Source organism: Brachyhypopomus gauderio, chromosome 8 (assembly GCF_052324685.1).
Source record: "Brachyhypopomus gauderio isolate BG-103 chromosome 8, BGAUD_0.2, whole genome shotgun sequence".
In the NCBI taxonomy this organism is placed as follows: Eukaryota; Metazoa; Chordata; class Actinopteri; order Gymnotiformes; family Hypopomidae; genus Brachyhypopomus; species Brachyhypopomus gauderio.
Window position 1 is genome coordinate 4905843 of NC_135218.1, and position 22086 is coordinate 4927928.

Here is a 22086-nt window from a genome sequence, read left to right on the forward strand (position 1 = left end):
ATATCAACTTGTCATTCCAAATGCATAATACAGACTGTACTTCTAAAATCTCTACTGGAAATTAACTTAGTTCCAATAAAAATAGTTTGAGCAAATGCACTTGTAACCAGCATGGCCTTCACTAAACAATATATTTGACTCCAGCTGAATGGAATATTCTTTCTCATAGTTTTTTACCCAGAAAATAATGCAAAAATTCAACAATGTGTCTTGTGTATGTTTCTTTAAAAACATTTGAAGTCATATCTGAATATTCTGCTGCACTGTAGCAATGACTTTCTGTTATTTATTCCAGTTACTTACATATTGGTCTTTATTCAAGGTTTCTAGGTATAAAACAGCAACTTTAAAACAAGTAACTTTGACCACATTATTTATTTTTATATTTGAGCCAATATCACCATACATTTCCTGAGATATTCTTAACATCTGACATAATTCAGACATATTCATGCAGATATAGCCACAATATTCATGAATATGTGTGTGTTGACTGTCGGATCTATCTGAATGATATATGGAGCACTGTATGTGCGTGGTAGGAGCTGGTGTGCACATCTCTGTTCACGTTCTAGTAAAGAAGTACTGCGGTGCATTCTGATTCAGCTCACCATTTGCGTCTGTGTACACTCATTAACGTGTGATCGATGATGTGTGTTTCCACCGCGATCAAATTACCAGCTCAAACCGGGAGCCAATAAGGCTGAGAGACCAGCTGCAGGCTTCTGTGTGATGTAACACGCTGCCTGATCCGTTATGTAGTCCTGAGGGAGTCAGAGGTGTGCCCCCCCCCCCCCCCCAACCCCCTACCCCCCCTGCCCCCGCCCCCTGCCCCCCTTTCGCCAGTCTGGTGATCCTAAATTATCATTGCTGAGAGTGTTTGGGCCTGGGAAAGAAGAGATGGTTGTACAATCTGTGATTGCAGTGTTAGGAGGGCTCCATCTGTGTTTTTGATCATAACCAAGCATACAGTAAACAAAGGCTAGTAGCCTTCAAGCTGTTATTGTGCAGGGGGGGTTTGGGGGGTGTTATATAGCCCTTCTTCAGGTTCACAATACTCCGTATGCTGAAGCACCTCGATTGTCTTCTATTCAGTGTGTTGACACTTAAAAGGAAATGCTGACAGAGGAGGCCAGAAATACCAGGTAATTAGTCACGAGCAAGCTTCTCTTCAGGTCAGACCTTTCCTGCGGTACTCAAAATGACCCAGATCTAGATAATCTAGTGGTTCTTCCTCTGTTTGGGGGGCTGGAGAGCTACAGTCTAATCTGTCTCCCACTCACACCACCTCTCCCCGGACCATACGGCCATACTATTTTGGGTGCTGGAAAGCATGAGAAAAGTTAGTTTTGTGTGCATATGTCTGTGTGTGTGTATGTGTGTGTGTGTCAGTCATAGAGCCATGAGTGTTGAAAAAGAGTGTTGGAAAGAGTACATGTGGGCCAGAGTGGCTGACTGGCCTAATTTGTTCGACCTTCGCGGGCGAGCGAAAGGCACTGCGGAGGAGATCACAGCCTCTTTTGTGATACACACTCCGCCACTAAGAGGCAGTGACTCTCCTGAAACAATACTAAAAAGGCCCTCTACACCTCTCCAGCCGAGCCGGCCGGTGCACCTATTAATGAAAAAACAGACGGAGCTCGGCCATGCCTACGTCAGGTCTTCACTGCAGTGCTGTTATTGATCAGTTCCTCTTAACCGTACTGGAGTCCGAGGCAGCCCCGCTCCCCTGCTTACCGCAGCTGACAGTGACTTTCATCACCCAAACGTGTGCTGGGATTCAGACACTAGCCTGTTCGGGTTCCCTGGGACCACAGTGTTGTAGTTGCCGTCACCAAGTACTTTCTTATTCACCTCTGTCTTTGAATCTTTCTGAGGCGAGTACATTTTACAGACCGGCACATTTAAGATGTTATGTTCCTTTCTTATTGACCATTGTCCAGATGGCTTCTGGTCAGGGTTCATCAGCATGTGGAGTGAACACGGTGCAGAACACCCTGGCACAGATCCCTCAAGCTGGATATGCAACGCACACACACACACACACACACACACACACACACACACACACACACACACACACTGCTGTATGAAGCACTTGGTCTACTGCATTTTCCGTATCAGCAGGACACTAGCAAGAGAAGAAATCCTTACCACCTTCTGTGCTTTATGGCTTGCTGCTTGCTTTATTCATTTTGAGGCAGTCTGTTTAATCACCATTGTGTAATAGGCAAAGGAAGAAATTGATGCAAATAAACCTGGCCCGGCTCTTTTCATCGGACAGCAGAGGGCAGCATAATGGATGTTGGGTTCATTCAGTCATGTGACCTCGGTGTGGGCCCTCTTTGTGTCTGCTGGCAGTGGAACAGTTGAGGAGATTGAACCTGGCATCTGGAATGTCAGGAGATACCCTGAAAATGATGTGTCCAGTTCACAGGATGATTGCTGGGAATGACCCTTAATGATTGCATCCTTAATTAGTTTCTCTAAAGTTAAATGAGGTGGTTGTCTAATTTCTAATTAGACCATGCCAATAGGTTCTGGTTTTAAGCACTTTATTTCACTTTGAGTTCACCCAAAAGCTTTCATTTTATCCATAAACTGATTTTGATCATAAATCTTAAATGTGTTGAATATGAATATTTGCTTTGTTTGTGGATTTGTATAGAACTTGTAATTGTAATTATAGAAGAGGTCAGAAGACAACCATGTACATGCCTGTAATGCCTGTATGCTTATAATGACCAGAAAGACATCTTTTGTTTGAAGCCAGTATTAACAAGGCTGCAGTCTCATGTACTATGAGAAATAATATGGGTGATTGGACCATGCATTAAACGTGTTAAAAGATGAAGAGGACGTTGAGGGAACTTGGTGACCTTAAGTCAATTTGAGAATATGAACAAATGTAAAAGAATAAAAATCATTAAAATGTGTTTGTGTGTAACACAAGACCCTTTGACTCTTTTCAGAATTCCATGTATTCAAGCATACAAGATTTTTCAGAAACTGTGATGTTTATGACCCAGATAAAACCTTTCATCACCATTCTCACTACTGTCCACATATTCAGTGGTGTCCATCAGAACCCTATTCAGCATAGAATCATTGTGTGCGTACGAAACCAGTCCTGACTCACAGAGACCCACAACTAGATATTCATAATCCTTTTGTAAACATCCCAAGGTATTTGTTTGTAAAAGGGATTCGCTGATTTCATTGGTCATTCACATTTGATCTTTCTCCAGTCCAAACAAACACTTGAGCCATTAGCCCCCAGAATATTTTCAGATCAATTATTCCTCATTTAGTCTCTCCTCTAAAAGAATATTTTATCTCCCCATCAAAAATGATGGGCTATACAGTATATGTATATATGCTTTTAGTAATCTCCCATAACCTCCATAGCTTAATCAAAAACTAGAATTTTGATCTCGAGCAATTCGCTTTTTCGCATTTTATTAATTACATTCATTTTTATTCATTTTTTAGTACAAGAGCATTTAATTCAAAACCTCTTAAAAGCAAAACTTTAAAGCTAGTAGCATCCACCACTGGCAAAGCCATCCACCCTCTGACATACAACCTCTCACTGAAGCTGCTTTTCCAAGCTTATCAGTCCTAGTGTTGATTAAACAGGAAAGGGCAGAACAGGGAGAGACCCAATCAGGGATGACTAGTGCACTACAGCAATGAACCAATGAACTCCGCTGCCCTTTCACCTCCGGCCAATTACTTTCTTGGTCTAATTAGAACGAAGGGCACTGATTTGACGCTTACATTTGGGGCTGTCATTTGGCATTTCTCCTGTATTATATACATCCAATGGCTTTGCGGACACCTTTTGGGCATAAAATGAGAAATTGTTGGTTTAATGAAAATGATTACAGCTTATGACAACTGCTTATGCTGCTTTATGTTGAACTGAAATGCTATCAGATACCAGGCAGTGAGAATGTTAGAATAAGCCTATTAGTCATATGTTTGCTGTACTATGACGGAGAAACTACCGTGTTTCCCCTGCTCTCGTATATGTTTGTGTGTGTGTGTGTGTGTGTGTGTGTGTGTGTGTATGATTGAGGGAGAGAGAGAAACAGACTGCTCCCTGCGCCCTCTAGCTTCATATTTCCTTGTTAAACCCCTGCATTGCAGCAGTACTTGCAGAGAGAGAGAGAGAGAGAGAGAGAGAGAGAGAGAGAGAGCAGTCTTTACCTGTCCTCTCTACACTCAATAAAGTGAACTGTGGCACCAATAACATGCACAAAATGCTCAGAGCACAAATTGCCGTCATCCTGTAAGGTGTGTTAGAATAGTCCTTAGTCCATAGTCCTTAGTCCATAGTCCTTTAACATCCGTGTTACCATATTTGCCCTATGGCTGCTGTTTGTCTAATAACAGCAAGACTTTCAGGACTTAACTTGCCATGTGAAATATTAAATTTTTATGTTATGGTTTTATATAAGATAGGGCTTTTATTATATAGTCTTAAGGATAGGGTGGTCTTACTTGTAGACAACGTAGTGATTATGTGTAGTAGTCCATGGGAAAGACCCCCATGCATGCATGCTCAGAGATTTGGTTCAATTCTCAAAACTGTTCATTCAATCTCCACATCTCCTTGTTACTTGTGCACATCATAATTGCATTTCTCATCGTGTTTAACATTCTGCAAATGCTCGTGGACAATTGTCTGTTGTTTTTTGCATTATCAATTGCTTATGTCATGTTTATCAAAATGTGTTCTCAAATTGTTGAATTGTCTTACCCTCCGAAACATTTGGGCTATGTCATTACATGTAAAAGTGCTGAACATGTTATAATCCCTCAGGCATCATTTTACATTTTTTATATATATATTGTAACATTTTGGTAATTTATCCTAACTTGATTAAATTGTTCACAGGTGAACATTCAGTTAAAATTAGAAAGGGAATTTGTGAAGGTTTAGATCAATGAGAGGTCAGAGGTGCGTTTCATGAACCTTTACTGTAATTGGCAAACATTTATAGATGCTAAACACTGCAGTATCACAAAGCCTCATAATAGAAAGACAAGGCCATGTACAGGGTGAACAGCTAAGAAGAGGTAGTGTAGAGGGGTAAGACTGTGTGGTGTAGAGGGGTAAGACTGTATGGCGTAGAGGGGTAAGACTGTATGGCGTAGAGGGGTAAGACTGTGTGGTGTAGAGGGGTAAGACTGTGTGGTGTAGAGGGGTAAGACTGTGTGGTGTAGAGGGGTAAGACTGTGGTGTAGAGGGGTAAGACTGTGTGATGTAGAGGGGTAAGACTGTGTGGTGTAGAGGGTTAAGACTGTGGTGTAGCACATAGCACTTTTGTAAGTCGCTCTGGATAAGAACGTCTGCTAAATGCCATAAATGTCTGCTAAATGCCATAAATGTGTAGAGGGGTAACCAGGTAAGACTGTGGTGTAAAGGGGTAAGACTGTGTGATGTAGAGGGGTAAGATTGTGCTGTAGAGGGGAAAGACTGTGTGGTGTACAGAAGTAAGACTGTGTGGTGTAGAGGGGTAAGACTATGGTGTAGATGGGTTAGACTGTGTGGTGTAGAGGGGTAAGATTGTAGTGTAGAGGGGTAAGATTGTAGTGTAGAGGGGTAAGACTGTGTGGTGTAAAGGGGTAAAACTGTATGGTGTAGAGGGGTAAGACTGTGCTGTAGAGGGGTAAGACTGTGTGGTGTAGAGGGGTAAAACTGTATGGTGTAGAGGGGTAAACTGTGGAGTAGAGGGTTAAGACTGTGTGGTGTAGAGAAGTAAGACTGTGTGGTGTAGAGGAGTAAGACTGTGTGGTGTAGAGGGGTAAGACTGTATGGTGTAGAGGGGTAAGACTGTATGGTGTAGAGGGGTTAGACTGTGTGGTGTAGAGGGGATAGACTGTGTGGTGTAGAGGGGTAAGACTGTGGTGTAGAGGGGTAAGACTGTGTGGTGTAGAGGGGTAAGACTGTAGAGTAGAGGGGTAAGACTGTGGTGTAGAGGGGTAAGACTGTGTGGTGTAGAGGGGGTAAGACTGTGGTGTAGAGGGGTAAGACTGTGTGGTGTAGAGGGGTTAGACTGTGTGGTGTAGAGGGGTAAGACTGTGTGGTGTACAGGGGGTAAGACTGTGGTGTAGAGGGGTAAGACTGTGTGGTGTAGAGGGGTTAGACTGTGTGGTGTAGAGGGGTAAGACTGTGTGGTGTAGAGGGGTAAGACTGTGGTGTAAAGGGGTAAGACTGTGGTGTAGAGGGGTTAGACTGTGTGGTGTAGAGGGGTAAGACTGTGTGGTGTAGAGGGGTAAGACTGTGGTGTAAAGGGGTAAGACTGTGGTGTAGAGGGGTTAGACTGTGTGGTGTAGAGGGGTAAGACTGTAGTGTAGAGGGGTAAGACTGTGTGGTGTAGAGGGGTAAGACTGTAGCGTAGAGGGGTAAGACTGTGTGGTGTAGAGGGGTAAGACCGTAGTGTAGAGGGGTAAGACTGTGTGGTGTAGAGGGGTAAGACTGTAGTGTAGAGGGGTAAGACTGTGTGGTGTAGAGGGGTAAGACTGTAGTGTAGAGGGGTAAGACTGTGTGGTGTAAGGCTGAAGGGACAAAACAGAGGAAGAGGTTTGTACCAGGTGAAATAAGGGCAACAACTTTGGACCATGTTTTACACATAAGTCATGGTCTTACAATGGCTGAAGTTGGTTGGTCGCTGGGTGCAACTGGATATTGGAAGAACAACTGTCTTCAATCATTCAAACATTTCATGGAGAAATGTGCTCTCTGCTGTAATGCTGCACATTGACATAAATTTCGAAATGTTATTCAATGTTATGTTTTGCGTTTCTGCATTCTTATACCATCAAGACTAGCTCATAGTGCGTGAGGTTCCATTTTCACACCTCAACAACAGGAGACTGTGTTTAGGTTGTTTTGAATGTGTAGAGTACAGTAACAAAATGCTGTTTTTTCCAGTCAAACAGTGGTCTTTTCTGAATTTCAATCACATTCTGCAAATTGCACTGCAAACAATACAGTCAAATAATATTGCTGTATAAAAAGAGGTGAGCAATCCAGGTTTAGAAAGTAAAAGTCCTCACCAGGATTTTACTCAAGCTTGCTGGATTTTCTAATTAGTGCAACCAGGTAAAATTATTGGACTTAACACAATCCAGGAAGTCTGAGCAAAATCTTGTTGAGGACTTTTACTTTCTGAACCTGGAATGATCACCTCTGTATATAAATTTGATTCCAGTCCAATTTCTTGCTATCAGTCGCCCACATACAGTCATGTGTAACTTTGTGTTCTGTGTAAATTTGTATTTTGTGTGTAACGTATTGTTTCATTTGATATACCACAGAATGCACAGAAAGCAGCATTCCTGTAATCAAAAGCTTGGCTAGTTTCCATCAGAATATACTTACAGTCTGCACTGACTGGGACTTACAGTTTCACTGACAACATGACTGCCTTGTTCATAGGCAAAGACACACAGACTAGATATTCTGATGGTACTGACACATTGACTGACCTAAATATTTCCTTTTCAAGGTAAAAAGAAAGAATTCTGAGTGAAGTATGTGCTTTTGCAGGTTTTTCATTGAGTTTTGCGGTTTGCACTAAGAAATGCACTTGTTGTGATGCCAATGTAAACCATGATGTGAGAAATGTACCAAATCAACTAAGAAAAACTGTACTACCAGTGTGTTTGTGTGTGTGTGTGTGTGTGTGTGTGTGTGTGTGTGTGTGTGTGTGTGTGTGTGTGTCTGGACTTACTGTAAACTCCTTTCCTCAATGTTGGGGCTTGCAAAAGATGCATCCAAACTGGGTCTGGGCTTCACTTCCTCAGAGAAACAACACGCCTGAAGCAGAAGACACACTCCCCAAAGACTCCTGCACGAAACTGATAGTGTCAGATCGAGTTTGCTGATGGAAAGGAATTGTATTGTATTTGTGAGTGTAGCAGGACAGTGTAGCAAGATTTTAGATTTCTTTCCTTTCGTCATTTGGCAACTGGAAGCATTTATGTAAGACCCTAAAAATATCAGTTGCTAAACACACATGCTGGCTTCATTCAGCCATCCCCAGCACTGAGACTTCAAAATGTTCTTTGTGCAGAGACTGAATGACTACATAAGTAGTGCATTTGTTTTTCTTAAGTAATAGATACTGTCCATTGTCCTAGTCCTCTTTAAAGTACAAAAGTGCTTTAAATAAGTGTTTTTTGTTTGTTTTTTAAGGCACATACTTTACGTATAACTTAACAGTTATATAGAGCAGACCCCCTAGTAGTGCTCCCATGATTATACTTGCACACACAGACACACAAATACACATGCATACATATACAACACACACTCACACCCACACACACACACACACACACTGAGTTTGTCCCAAATTACCCAAGCCAATTACAAGGTGCTGCACGACATACAGATACAAAATGGCCGACTGTGGAAAGCGGTTTAGTGGTACTGTCTCTTGGCAGAATGCACAACTCTCTCAGCACTCCTCATCAAAGTCATAAATCCAGTCAAACAACCAGGGACGTCCTTTATCAGCAGAATAAATCATGCGATAATCAATGAAGGAGCCTCTGGGTGAAGGGACAGGGAGCTCGGGTCCCGCTCATGATTGGAAATGTGATTGTGTTGACGATTCAGCTGTGAGGGACAAAGGGGTTATTGTACCTTGTAGGATTAACAGACAGACAGACAGACAGACAGACAGACAGACAGACAGACAGACAGACAGACAGACAGACAGACAGACAGACAGACAGACAGACAGACAGACAGACAGACAGACAGACAGACAGACAGACAGATAGATAGATAGATAGATAGATAGATAGATAGATAGATAGATAGATAGATAGATAGATATCATTAAATGCATTAATTGCTATATAATTCCTTCCAGTCAAAAATAAGGAGGTCGCAGATCACAGCAGGATCTGTGTTAATTATCGCTGATTTATAAAGACATACAGACATCTTACTATCGAACTAGACATATTAATCCCATACTAAAATTAGACCATTGCACAGAGTTTTGGGTTAATTAGATGGCAGTGAGCTGCCAGAATCATGCATTTTACTCTATATAGGGCACAGATGGATGTAGGTTATGTTATTGTCCTACGTAAAGGGTTTGAAAGATTTATATCTTGTGTATTGATGACAGCAGGGATGATTACTCAGTACATACTCAGCATTCTTCTAGACGATACTTTGCAGGTATTCATATACATTAATGAGCAAAGCATACATTAATGTTTTGTAAAATACCAATTTATAGTTACAGTACTTATCCAGAACAGAAACACCAAAGCTTAGCCATGGAGACCTTTAGGTAATCTGGTTTTGCTGCTTAATGTTACCTGTGCCTTGTGTTCAGGGTGACTAATTGATTCGGGGGAGGCAGGCTCCATCTGGTATAAGGTGATTCAACCTAGTGGGCACCACGTGGCTCTGTGCCAGTAGAACACTTCACATCTCTTCACCCTCTGTCAGAGCATGAGCTGTGAACCCACACACACACACACACACACACACACACACACACACACACACACACACAGATAGGGATTCCCTCGTCAGTAGGCAAGCACAAGTAGAAGGCTGTAGGTTGTTACTTGAAGGACACACAGCTCAGTTTTTTTCTGAAATGTAAAATACAATGGACACTTGTAGTGTAAAAGTATATTTTCCCGAAAATATGTTCAAGTCAAAGACCTATACCATCATATAAAGTACGTATCAGCCTAGAAATATGACCTCATTACAAGGAAGACAATCCAAAGCAAACAAGCACATTCTAATTCTTCTTTATGTCCGTTGGGTTGAACACAGGTCGTCTAACAAAACCAGCTCACTTTGCAACCACCTTTCTTCTATGACTTCTACACACCATGCTGTTATGATTGCTTCTGTTCTTACCTTTATATTTTATCCTTCGCTATCCTTCATGTCAGATTGGACTGGGACCATTGGACTGTGGAATGTGGATCATCTCCTCTAATAGCACCTTCATCCAGATCTTAAACCTTCATTCTTGGAGACACATCGAGGTCCAGAAGGTCTGTGTGTGATACGGTATATGCAGAAATAACAACCTCACTGATTTTACGTCCTTCATGTGACGTTGCTCCAAAGCCCCTTGGCTCTCAAGGCATTCTCACGCCACAAGAACACTTTCTACAAGAACAGTTTTCGCTGATTGAGTATCACAGCTTACCAGCTGATCCCTAAGGTTTCCTCCTCGATAATAACTGTGCGAGGGGAATCTCTGAATGAACTGAGAGGACATGATTGTTGAGATCGAAATTGAAGGCAAATCTGTGTAATGTACAAGTGGTTTATACCAAAGCCCAGTATAAGCTTGGGCTCTACATTTTCTCAGAGAAGGTACATTTGATTTTAGTTTTGATTTGTCATAGCACTGCCGTAAGCAACATTGGCCTTTTCTGTCTAGTCTTTCTAAGAACTGCTAAAAAGACATCCAAAATATGTCCCTCTAATTCTCAAAACCATGGAATTTTTGTCTTTCATGGTACACGGTTGAAACTTAAGGCATGAAGTAGAATATGGTGATCGGTACTGATTCTTTTCTTTTAAGTTACCGATCCTTAACCACTGAGCACTTCCTATTCAGCGGTACACATATATTCATCATGTGAATTGTAATTCTCTCTCTCTCTCTCTCTCTCTCTCTCTCTCTCTCTCTTCCTAATTTTCCCTGATTGGTATTGGCAATAAAGCCCCCCCTGCTGCATCAGTTCCCAGCTATACTAAATCATTGGCCTCTGCAGTCTGCATAGCAACACCACTCACTTTCACCATTATTTATTGTGTGCGCTGAAATGACACAAAGGAAAAAAGACTTGTACCTGATCTTGTACCTACATGCATTGCAAATTTTCATATTTAATTTCACTTTTAAAGAAAAAAAACACATTTTGACATTGTACTCCGAGTCTGTGCAGATGTGACTTAGAATATAGCTTGGCTAAGATAATATGCTGCGTTAGACAAATATGGCATGATTTTTTTCCTACCTAAAGCTTCAATCTGAATTAAGGATTAAATGTCCTGTCACTTCTTGACAAGCACATCTGCTACAGCTGGGTCTTTCTCCATTATTAACAGCTTTTCCTATTGAAATGACTCTTTAGCTGACTATAAAGAATATTTTTCCGTATTGCATGAACGGAACAAATTACAGCCGTGCTTTTGCTTTGTCATTTCTTATTCTGAACCAAGAAAAATTGATTTTTTGGCATGGGTAAAACTCTCCTATTTAATATAATTGACTGAGACAAGTTACACTGCTCCATAACTCAATTTGCATCATTGTCGGGGGGTGGGGTAAAGTTAAAATGCACTGCGCTGGTTGAGTGAAATGTCTTACAGTCAGACAGAACGGGCTTCATCTAAAGCTGCTCCGTTATATTTAATGCCCCCGAGGTATGTCTGGAACCACATTTAACTGATAAGACAATTCAAGAAAACTGCACCACCTGGATACTCTAGCAACACCTGGCCAAGCCTTGCTGATGTGATATATAAGACAACTGTCAACGTATTGTACACTTGTCATTAAAAGATCATCTCTCACGTAGACCTCAAGTCATCCTAATGACTCTATATAGCATGAAAGCCTTCATGTCACAACACATTTTAACTGCAAGGTCCATTTGGTCTACTACCTTCGTTTTTCGGTGTGTGTGTGTGTGTGTGTTCTCTGAGATTTTATAAGTTACTGTATGTTTGCCTGTTCTGTTTTCCACCTCAGAATTGACACTGAAATTGATTTCCTGAGATTTGTCATCGTGTGGCCCTGTTCAGAATGACTAAACACACTGCAGTTTCTCCTGAAATGGCATCTTCCCTTTTCAATTTTGGTCAGTGTCCTTGTTCTGTCTGTCTCTCTCTCTCTCTCTCTCTCTCTCTCTCTCTCTCTCTCTCTCTCTCTCTCTCTCTCTCTCTCCTTCACTCTCTTTTACTCTCTCTCTCTCATTTTCTCTCTCTCTCCATCCCCCTTTAGAATGACTAAACTAGTATAGCCCCTAAGGGGGGAGGATTTTACATATTGATCATTCGAGATTGTCCTCTAGTACCCATCCAGGGCGTAGCTTACTGCATGCAGTAGCATGTGAGCAGCATCTTTAATGAGATGAGAGAGAGAGAGAGAGAGAGAGAGAGAGAGCAATTGGGTGTGTGAGGTGTGTGAAACAGTGAGGGTGCTGAAAGATGGAGGGGTGTGTGTGATGGGGCTACGGTGAGTGTGTGTGTTTGTGTGTCACGGAGCTGTGCTGCAGTGGAGAGAAGTGAGGGGCACTGCAGTTTGCTCTGGTGGGGAGTCGGTGGGGAATGCAAGCTCACCACTGAGACGTTAGAACCACCACTCATTTTGGATGGGTGGCTCTGAATTGGAGGACAGAACTATTGTTGTGGTAAGGGGTTTCCCTTCTCTCTCACTTTATCTCTCTCTCTCTTTCTCTCTCCCCCCTTCTCTCTTCCACTTTCTCTCTCTCTCTCTCTCTCTTTCATTCCTTCTGTCTCAGTTCTGGCATACTTTATACTGAGTTACACTGTACTACCTTGTGAGATTTGAAAGAGTTTGTTTTGGAACAATACTGACATGAAGGATTAGAAACTTGGACATGTAAAATCAGTCACTATTTAGTTCAAACCTTACTTCATTGCCTCAGTGAAGATCGGCAAGACTGTTTGAGCAGGTGCAGAAGCAATGAAAGAGACCATAATTAATTAAGCCATTTACTCATGTATCCATGGGGCCGAATCTTTGATAATTAGTCCACTGGAATTTGAGTTTAGTGCCTGCAGGTCCCATTGCAGAGTGTACAACTATTAAACTATATTTAGTAATATTTCTTCATTCAACCTTCTTGGATATGGATACACGTGGGCTCTGTGTTAGTGACGGTAGAATGTCTGAATGTGCTCTGAACACTGTGATCTTCTTATCGGAACAATGCATTGTGCACTGCATGACACGGATGCAGGAACGGGTTTTACTTGGTGAAGGAGACATTCTGTTTGGAAGGTGATGCTCTGGGTTAAGGTGGTGTCTATAAATCGATTGCATCAGCAATTGCATCAGTGTCAGATGAGGACAAGCACGCACCCAGCAGACATCCCAAACGTAACAAGGTCTTCCGTGCGTATCGACTCACAGGTGGTGCTCTTCAAGAGATCTGATTGGTCGCTCCTTTTAGAAGTGGGTCTGGACAGGTCCACCTGCCGTACGACCAGATGCAAATCACCATCTTAGAGGATGTATGATGGCGTGTTAAGTGTGTGCATACTGAAAAAAACATCATGACTGAGATCTTGGAGGGGTTTTATTATTATTCCCAGCACAACAATTGCATTTGCATTAGATAAAAAAATTAGGCAGAGGTATATTTTGCCAAATGTTTACAATGATGCATAGCAGAATGAACAGAGTTATCTGTTCTGCTAGGATGTGGTACAACGCTATAGATGAAGGGGTTTGACCTAGTCTTAAGGGATTCTGTTTCTCTTGTTTTGCTATATCTTGATGATTAGCATTTAGACAGTGATACTAATCCACTGCTAGAAAACATGACACCAAGGACAACATTGCCTGTTTTTTCTCCCAGTTATCAGTAAATAAGAACCAATCATTGTTTTTTGCTAGTTTACAAATTGCACAACAGGATTTGTTAGGTTGTCAGGAAAAAATGCCAGATCTAGCCATGATAAGCCCCCTGAGATCCCACCTTAAATCAGAACGGTCCTCACATTATCTAGGTCCAGCCAACACATGATTCCCCACTCTGTGCTCCCCCATGTAGCGCTATCTAACAAAGTTAGCTTTTTTTATCTTGACCTTTGCCTAGTACCACCGAAAAGGAAAAAGACACGACAACCAGTTGCAAACACTCACCATGATGCTGTTGACGACGTGTTCTTGGGGTTCACTTAAAATGGCTGACACACTGTCTCTGATACAAGAATTTTGCTTGTGTGGAATGCAGATTGCTTTCTGACAGTGATTTACATCAGGCCTCAGTATCACAACACAGGAAATGTAGGCAGGGGACACCAGGGGGTTCCCCCACTGGGACTGCTACGTTTCACCCTTATGAATATACAGTGTATTGAAATATGCAGAGATAAAAAGTAATTGACAAACCCTACAGAATCCGGCACAGATGCAGGACATGAAAGTGCAGTAGAATACTGATAAATGTCCACACAGTGCATTATCCTGGCTACTGTATTTATTCAAGCGTTATTTATTCAAGAGAATCAGGTATATACAGGGTGGTAATGTTATAACCCACCACCCACCAACTGTCACATGAAAAAATCTACAAAAATGTTATCTGTGGAAAAGTATGACATATGTGAACAATATTTTTCTTTCCCAGCAGTAACATGTAGATTAAACCAAGAGGTAGCATCACATGAGAATGATGTTAATGTATAATAGAATGAAAAAAAGATCAAATGAGATGAAGCTCTTCTAAACAAATTGGAAAAGACGTCCATTATTAATAAAAATAATTCATTTCTTATTCATCATAGAATAAGATCATGACCCCTAGAAGACAGTCACTGTCATTGCCAATATACACCAATCAGACACCGTCAGGTGAAGTGAATAATATTGATTATCTCATTACAATGTCACTGGATGGGATGTGTGGGGCAGAAATGAAGAGTTGGTTGCTGAAGTGGTGGGAAAGAGGGCAAATGTCAGCGTCTTTGACAAGGGCCAGATCACGAGGTCTGGACAGCCGGGTCAGGGCTTTTCTAAGACAGCAGGTCATGTGGGGTGTTCTTGGGTTCCTGGGTTATTACCTACTAGACGTGGTTGAAGGAAGGCCAACTGGTGAGCAAACGAAGGGTCATGTGTGGCCAAGACTCTGTGGTGTACATGGGCAGAGACGTCACGTCTGTATGGGGCTGTGGGTCAGTCTGTATGGGGCTGTGTGTCAGTCTGTATGGGGCTGTGGGTCAGTCTGTATGGGGCAGTGGGTCAGTCTGTGTATGGGGCTGTGTGTCAGTCTGTATGGGGCTGTGGGTCAGTCTGTATGGGGCAGTGGGTCAGTCTGTGTATGGGGCTGTGGGTCAGTCTGTGTATGGGGCTGTGGGTCAGTCTGTATGGGGCTGTGTGTCAGTCTGTATGGGGCTGTGGGTCAGTCTGTATGGGGCAGTGGGTCAGTCTGTGTATGGGGCTGTGGGTCAGTCTGTGTATGGGGCTGTGTGTCAGTCTGTATGGGGCTGTGTGTCAGTCTGTATGGGGCTGTGGGTCAGTCTGTGTATGGGGCTGTGTGTCAGTCTGTATGGGGCTGTGGGTCAGTCTGTATGGGGCAGTGGGTCAGTCTGTGTATGGGGCTGTGGGTCAGTCTGTGTATGGGGCTGTGTGTCAGTCTGTATGGGGCTGTGTGTCAGTCTGTATGGGGCTGTGGGTCAGTCTGTGTATGGGGCTGTGTGTCAGTCTGTGTATGGGGCTGTGGGTCAGTCTGTATGGGGCTGTGTGTCAGTCTGTGTATGGGGCTGTGGGTCAGTCTGTATGGGGCTGTGTGTCAGTCTGTGTATGGGGCTGTGTGTCAGTCTGTATGGGGCTGTGGGTCAGTCTGTGTATGGGGCTGTGTGTCAGTCTGTGTATGGGGCTGTGGGTCAGTCTGTATGGGGCTGTGTGTCAGTCTGTGTATGGGGCTGTGTGTCAGTCTGTGTATGGGGCTGTGGGTCAGTCTGTATGGGGCTGTGGGTCAGTCTGTGTATGGGGCTGTGTGTCAGTCTGTATGGGGCTGTGGCTCAGTGTGAGTATGGGGCAGTGTGTCAGTCTGTACGGGGCAGTGTGTCAGTCTGTATGGGGCTGTGGGTCAGTATGTGTATGGGGCTGTGGGTCAGTCTGTGTATCAGGCTGTGGGTCAGTCTGTGTATGGGGCTGTGGGGCAGTCTGGGGCTGTGGGTCAGTCTGTGTATGGGGCTGTGTGTCAGTCTGTATGGGGCTGTGGGTCAGTCTGTATGGGGCTGTGGCTCAGTGTGAGTATGGGGCAGTGTTTCAGTCTGTATGGGGCTGTGTGTCAGTCTGTATGGGGCTGTGGGTCAGTCTGTGTATCAGGCTGTGGGTCAGTCTGTGTATCAGGCTGTGGGTCAGTCTGTGTATGGGCCTGTGTGTCAGTCTGTGTATGGGCCTGTGTGTCAGTCTGTGTATGGGGCTGTGTGTCAGTCTGTATGGGGCTGTGGGTCAGTCTGTGTATGGGGCTGTGTGTCAGTCTGTATGAGGCTGTGGGTCAGTCTGTGTATGGGGCTGTGAGTCAGTCTGTGTATGGGCCTGTGTGTCAGTCTGTGTATGGAGCTGTGGGTCAGTCTGTGTATGGGGTGCGTGTCAGTCTGTATGGGGCTGTGTGTCAGTCTGTTGAAGCATCTATGGGATGTGGTCTGTGGTCTAATCTTTAGAGGCTGGATCTCACACCCCACAGATCCGCTGCTAAAGTCTTGATGCCACAGGACATGTGGTAGAGTCCATGTCTAGTCGTGGATGTGGGGAGCCTGCAGGCATGTGGTTTTAATGGCTGATCTGTGGCTCTAACTGCACTAACATTATGGTCACCATGTTGAAATCTGCACCCTATTATCCAAGCAGCCATATTTATTTAATCACTATTTTAAGAGATGAGTTTTATTTATTTGACTGGTTGCCCATGTGCGTTAGCATATTCAGGTAAATTTTCTTTATCTGTCTACCTGAATTATTAACATCACAGTAGAAGTAGAGCGAGCTTTTCATTAAAATGCATTAGTATTCAATACATGTATATTGCGATATTTCATCAACATATTCTAAAGTTTAAAAAGAATAAATGGCCAGTTTTTGAATGGCCAAGATCGAGGAGGTCCTCCACTACTGGCCTGCACCTACTTAAATAGTCCATAACTGCCCGGCCAGCTTTACTACCATACAGTGTGTTTGCTTCAGGGCACGTTTGGGCAGAACAGAACTTGAGGTTTTTCTTCTGTATTGTTCTACAAAGGGAGATTGCCCTAGGTGTAGTGTGTAGGTGCGCTCGGTCCCAGGACCAGGGAGTGTCCACTCACTGCACACTGTCTGGTGTTTTTCCTCACTTTAAACCACGTGTTCAGACCATGGAGGTGAGTCATGAGTTGTGTTAGATGTTTCAGGAAGAGGAAATACTGACATTGGCGATGTATGAAAGGCCCTCGTACTAAAAAGCACATGTCGCATTGCACCGCGCAGGAGAGCTCGGAGTGTGTAAGCACTAATTTACATGTGTTTCTAGGTCTTCTCAAAGCCATATGTTGTGTAGGCGATGCCATGGTACTTCTGAGGATTTTGCAGTCCCTTTCCAAACTGTCCCCTGGTATTTCTGGGGTGCTTGTGTAGGTTGTATGCAAGTGTAGGTTTTGACGTTTAGAGATAAATGTACTTTGTTTTCAGTAAGCTGAGCTGCGGGCAGTGGAGAGTCACCAGTCCGTGTTACTGCCTCTCCTTCGTTATCTCCTCTTCTCTTTTGTTGTCACACAACAGGGTAATCTCGCTCGCGGTAATCGCAGTCTTGCTCTAAGCACAGTTACAGCCTTACGGGAGGACGGGACCTCACTTCACCCAAATAACCAATCGCTACTGCCCAAAGGCTTGAGCAAAAAGCAAATTACATTATCTACAATATATCTCATAAGCACTAACCAGAGGATGACATTTTCATTAAAAAATTGGACGTATGTCTGAATTGTCACGATTAGTTTCATGGTAACAAATAGAAAAAGATTCTATTACACCGACAGACACTTCAGCTGGGCTTTTTACTTCCCAGGTCTGCCATGACTCATGTGAAGGTGTGTCATCTCTGCAGACCTCGGGGTTAAAACCTTGCAAGGCCAATTCTGTCCAATTGTATTGCTCGTTCGTTTAGACCAGACTGGAGAATTGCCTGTCTCCTAAACTCAGACTGATCTCTTCTCCTCCCCGTCTCTCAGGGAGACTCAGAAACCTAGCGCCGTCTCCATCTCCCCAGCAGCGCTACTTCAGAGAGACACTCTTCACAGTTTTTCCGTTCCAGTCAGGCACTTGAATCGTTGCTGCCCGGATGAAGGGAGAGTGAATTTGTGCCGATATTATGTCTGTTCACCGCCCATTGCTTGTGGCCCGCGCTTCCCTTGAAAGTCAATGGATGAAAACCAAAAACCCCTAGTCTGTCCACTTTACCTGTGACAGGTCCAGTGGAATTAAGCCCTCTAATGAGAGTGTGCTATCTGACAGAGTGTGAGAGTGAAAAGGTTAGTGTCATCATATTCACGGTGCTGGTGCTGTGGCTACCGGGATGAGACTTTGTCGATCAATACCTCAGCCAGTGAGCAAATGTCAGTCTGTCTCAGCAGGTGAACTCTGCAGTAGAAGAGAGGAAGAGACAGTTAACAGCGATGGGCCAAGGAAATCAGTAGGGTTCCCAATGTACAGAACTTGTACTCGAGATTTTTTGTATGTTATGGCCACCAATGTTAGAGTGGTTGAAAACGCATAGTGACTGATGACAGGTGAGAGACTTATGAGAACTGGCTAGACTTGTTAGTGTGAGCAGGACCAACCCTTATGTATTACATACTGTATATTGTTGTGAGGCAGAGTCTCAATATCACATTTCTGTCACGAACAAAATCAACACAATGTCATAACTAATAACAATCATTTCAAATATAGTACAATTTTAAAAAGATTTGCGGGTTTGGCGGTTATTGGTTGTTATTACTTTTGTATCAAGAATGGTTTGTGTTTCTAAGCCGCAACCTGCAATACTAAGCACACAAGAAACTGTACAGTTTAATGACCAATAAAGAACTCCAGTTTTGAAATTTATGCCTGATGTACAAACAATCCCTCCAGCATCTCAACAGGGTGTCAGCAGCAAACCTGCAATCTATAACTCAAGGAGACACACACAGGAAAACAGATCTGGTCTGATTTTGAAGTTGTTTGTAGCTCTGGTAACACGTAGACTCATTTTTTTGTTTGGGATTTGCAAGAATCTGAATAAAATGGAGGGACTTGAACGATAGAGACATTCTTCTCGTCGTACGGAGAGCTAAAAAAAGGGATCTTTAAAAAAGTGTATCGCTGCTAAGCCATTTGAGAGGTCTTCATTAAATCTTTCTCACTCTCTCTGTCTTTCTCTCTCTGTCTTTCTCTCTCTCTCCCTCTCTCTTCCTCTCTCTACACACTTGATTGTGGTTGAATTAATCAATACACTCATCTCAAAATCGTGCACAAGTTTAACACTAAATATCTGTTTCTTTGCATCTTCTCATTCTTTTAATCCTTTAACTGCTTTCCTTTAACTGCTTTGGCTGAATTACATTTAACACACGGGCCACATTGCAATCAGGCCTAAACAGGGACTCACTGGCCATGCCTGATATTGCATAATTTGGGCCTGTGTCCCTTCCAAGTAATCAATAAAACTTATTAAAGCAGGCCCCTCTACGTCTAACGAGAGAGAGCCGCTCATCAGGATTTTGCCATTAGCTCTGCAGTACTAACGCCCTCATTCATCTGTGCCAACCCCGCTGCCAACCTTTCTTTGTTCCTTTCTTTTTTTCCGTCTTTTTCATTAAATATCTGTCTTTATAAGAGTCTGCTTAATGATTAGCTGGAACTGATTTGCTCAGTGGGGAAGAAAGCCAAGCATTGTTGGCTGGTACTGTTCATTATTTGAGTGACTGATGTTGCATTAAAATATGTCCGTTCGGTTTAGTCATATAAATAAACTGCATATACGCAGAAATTACTTTACAGAAGTGACCTGTGAAGGCGTTTCTCTTGCCATATGTCAGGGCATAAATATTTCAGCTCTCTCATTACAGTGAGTGCAGTTACCGTTGAAGAACCTGAGGAACCTGGGGATCTTGGAGATCCTGAAGAACCTGGAGATCCTGGCCTCATGTAGCTACTTTGCTGACAGCTCCTCTCTGAACCCAAAAGCTGTGCTATCTCTCAGAGTCCTGAGGATACGTGGTGTGCACATTTGCCACTGAAGCATCTCCCTATGGAGCATTCCTCATACTATTCCTCAGCCCAGACAGTTCTGACAACCAGTTTAATTCATGTTCACATTAGCTGTTTTTTCCCCTCAGAATGTATCGTTCCTTGTGCATGGCTGGTGGTTCGGTTCTATTTATCGCCTCAGAACTTGTTATTAGTGTGTGTGAATTCAAGAAGGACTGTCTCGCTGCGGAGTTAGGGGGGTTTGTTTTTGTCCTGTGATGACACCGCCATGGTGGAGTGTATCTAAAGTTTAGAGAAGATGACGTTATCTCCATGCTGTCAGGCATTGACACTGGAGTCAAGGCACTCAGCACAGCTTCTTAGGATCTTTTGGAAATCTGAAGAGGTCTGTGGTTTGGTCCATTTAGGCTGTGGTAGAACATTAGGGAACAGTGTGATTGCACTTTAGGTTTTGATTATCAAATGCTAATGCTGTTTCATATTAACTTGTGCTCATCCAGACCATGAAAGTAACTCAGTTGTGAATCCAGGTTTTATTTACAGGTAACTAAAGACAATAGGTTCTTTTTATTCAAGTAATCTTATATAATACAACCTGTAAAAGCCAAACACATAGCACATCAGGTGAACTATTTGCACATAAACAGTGTCAGTGTACTGCCCAGAATCTGATCATCACCTTTGATACTCTGTGAGAGCTTAACTCAATTATTAAAGATTTTCTTACCATGTCGTTAAAGGTTCCACCTTTCACACATTATTTCCCGCATAATGGGCTCTTTAATAAAAAATATGCAAATCAGCAATGGTTTAATAGATTAAACTTAGATTAATAAACAATTAAAGGCTGGGTTCTTTTCATGCATCACACATACCGGATGGGGAATTTTCATTTTGTAACAGTAGGTTAAAATTAGGGGTGGGACACGATTAAAAAAATTAATCGAATTAATCGGAAGCTTTGTAATTAATTAATCGAAATTAATCGCATTTCAGTATTTAACATGAGAAATATTAATTTAAGTTTGAATGATGAATGAATCAATGAACATAATCATAAACTTCAACATCTTGTTTATTTTTCCACCAGTCTACTACGAAGACCAATATATGTGTAGTGTGCAGAAAACAGTTCAGAACATTGGAAATTCTGACCAAAAATGTTGTTTAATTTAGGGAGTTTTGCTCAGGATATTGGAAGAATTGAAGTAAATCAGAAGATGTTTTTTAATACCATTTTAGATGGTAGACTTTCTTTAATTTCCCAGGCCTCTGCCATAAGCATCTTCATAGTGCCTAGAAGTGGTCTTCTGCATGCTCAAAGCAAATGACTGGATCTTCATCATCTATAGATTCATCATCTATAATATGAGCTGTCACACCAAGATCATTCTTGTTGCTAACAGAGGTCCAGTGATCCCCAGTCAGAGCCACATTTGTGGCACTCTTCACAATAACCTGTTTTAATTCTTTCCTCATCATACAGCTGCTGGATTTTCTTCGACATTGTCTTTCTGGGGTGAGTTTCCCAAAACGTTCTTAGTGCCAAGTACTTCGTCACCTCGTTCTTACGTACGAGGTTAAGAAGTACTTGGCGCTAAGAACGTTTTGGGAAACTCACCCCTGGACGGTAGTTCGTAACTTGCATCAGTTCGCAATTCGCAGCGCTTCTTGTAAGCATTTATCTTCGACCACAGAGAGCGGACAACACAAATAATGTGACGCATCATGTATAAACGCGTGCGGAGTCGCGCGCTACGGCCATTCGCGAAAGTTTAATCCAGTCTTAATGGTCCAATGAAGGTCATTTAAAAACCAGGACGTTTCCTCACAGGATGTGAATTACGGACGTTTGGTCACCCTATCGTACTAGGAATACATTTAGCAGCTAAGTTATCATTACTGACCTGCGCGTTAAGCTGGGCGTACACTGTGCGATTTTTGGCCCATTTTCAGCCGATTTTTCACTCGTTTCGGCTCAATCGCGTGTCGTGCATCGTATAGTTTACACAGGTAAACGAGGAGCGATTCACAACTCCCGATCAGAAATCGCAGCGTCGCAAGAATATCAAACATGTTTGAAATT

General features: G+C 42.8%; 1 protein-coding gene across 4 annotated transcripts in view; it reads left to right on the top strand.

Moving 5' to 3' along the window:
- syt2b (synaptotagmin IIb) overlaps nt 1-22086 on the top strand; it is a 43294-nt gene that overhangs the window by 6315 nt on the left and 14893 nt on the right. Inside the window, exon 2 of one of the 4 annotated variants that reach the window (XM_077013919.1) lies at nt 9949-10053. The exons of 2 other annotated variants lie outside the window; for them this stretch is intronic. The gene's annotated coding sequence lies outside the window, so the exon portion shown is untranslated. Of the gene's footprint in view, nt 1-9948; nt 10054-12284; nt 12430-22086 lie in introns of those variants that run through there. One more of the 4 variants, XM_077013920.1, reaches the window with a different exon arrangement.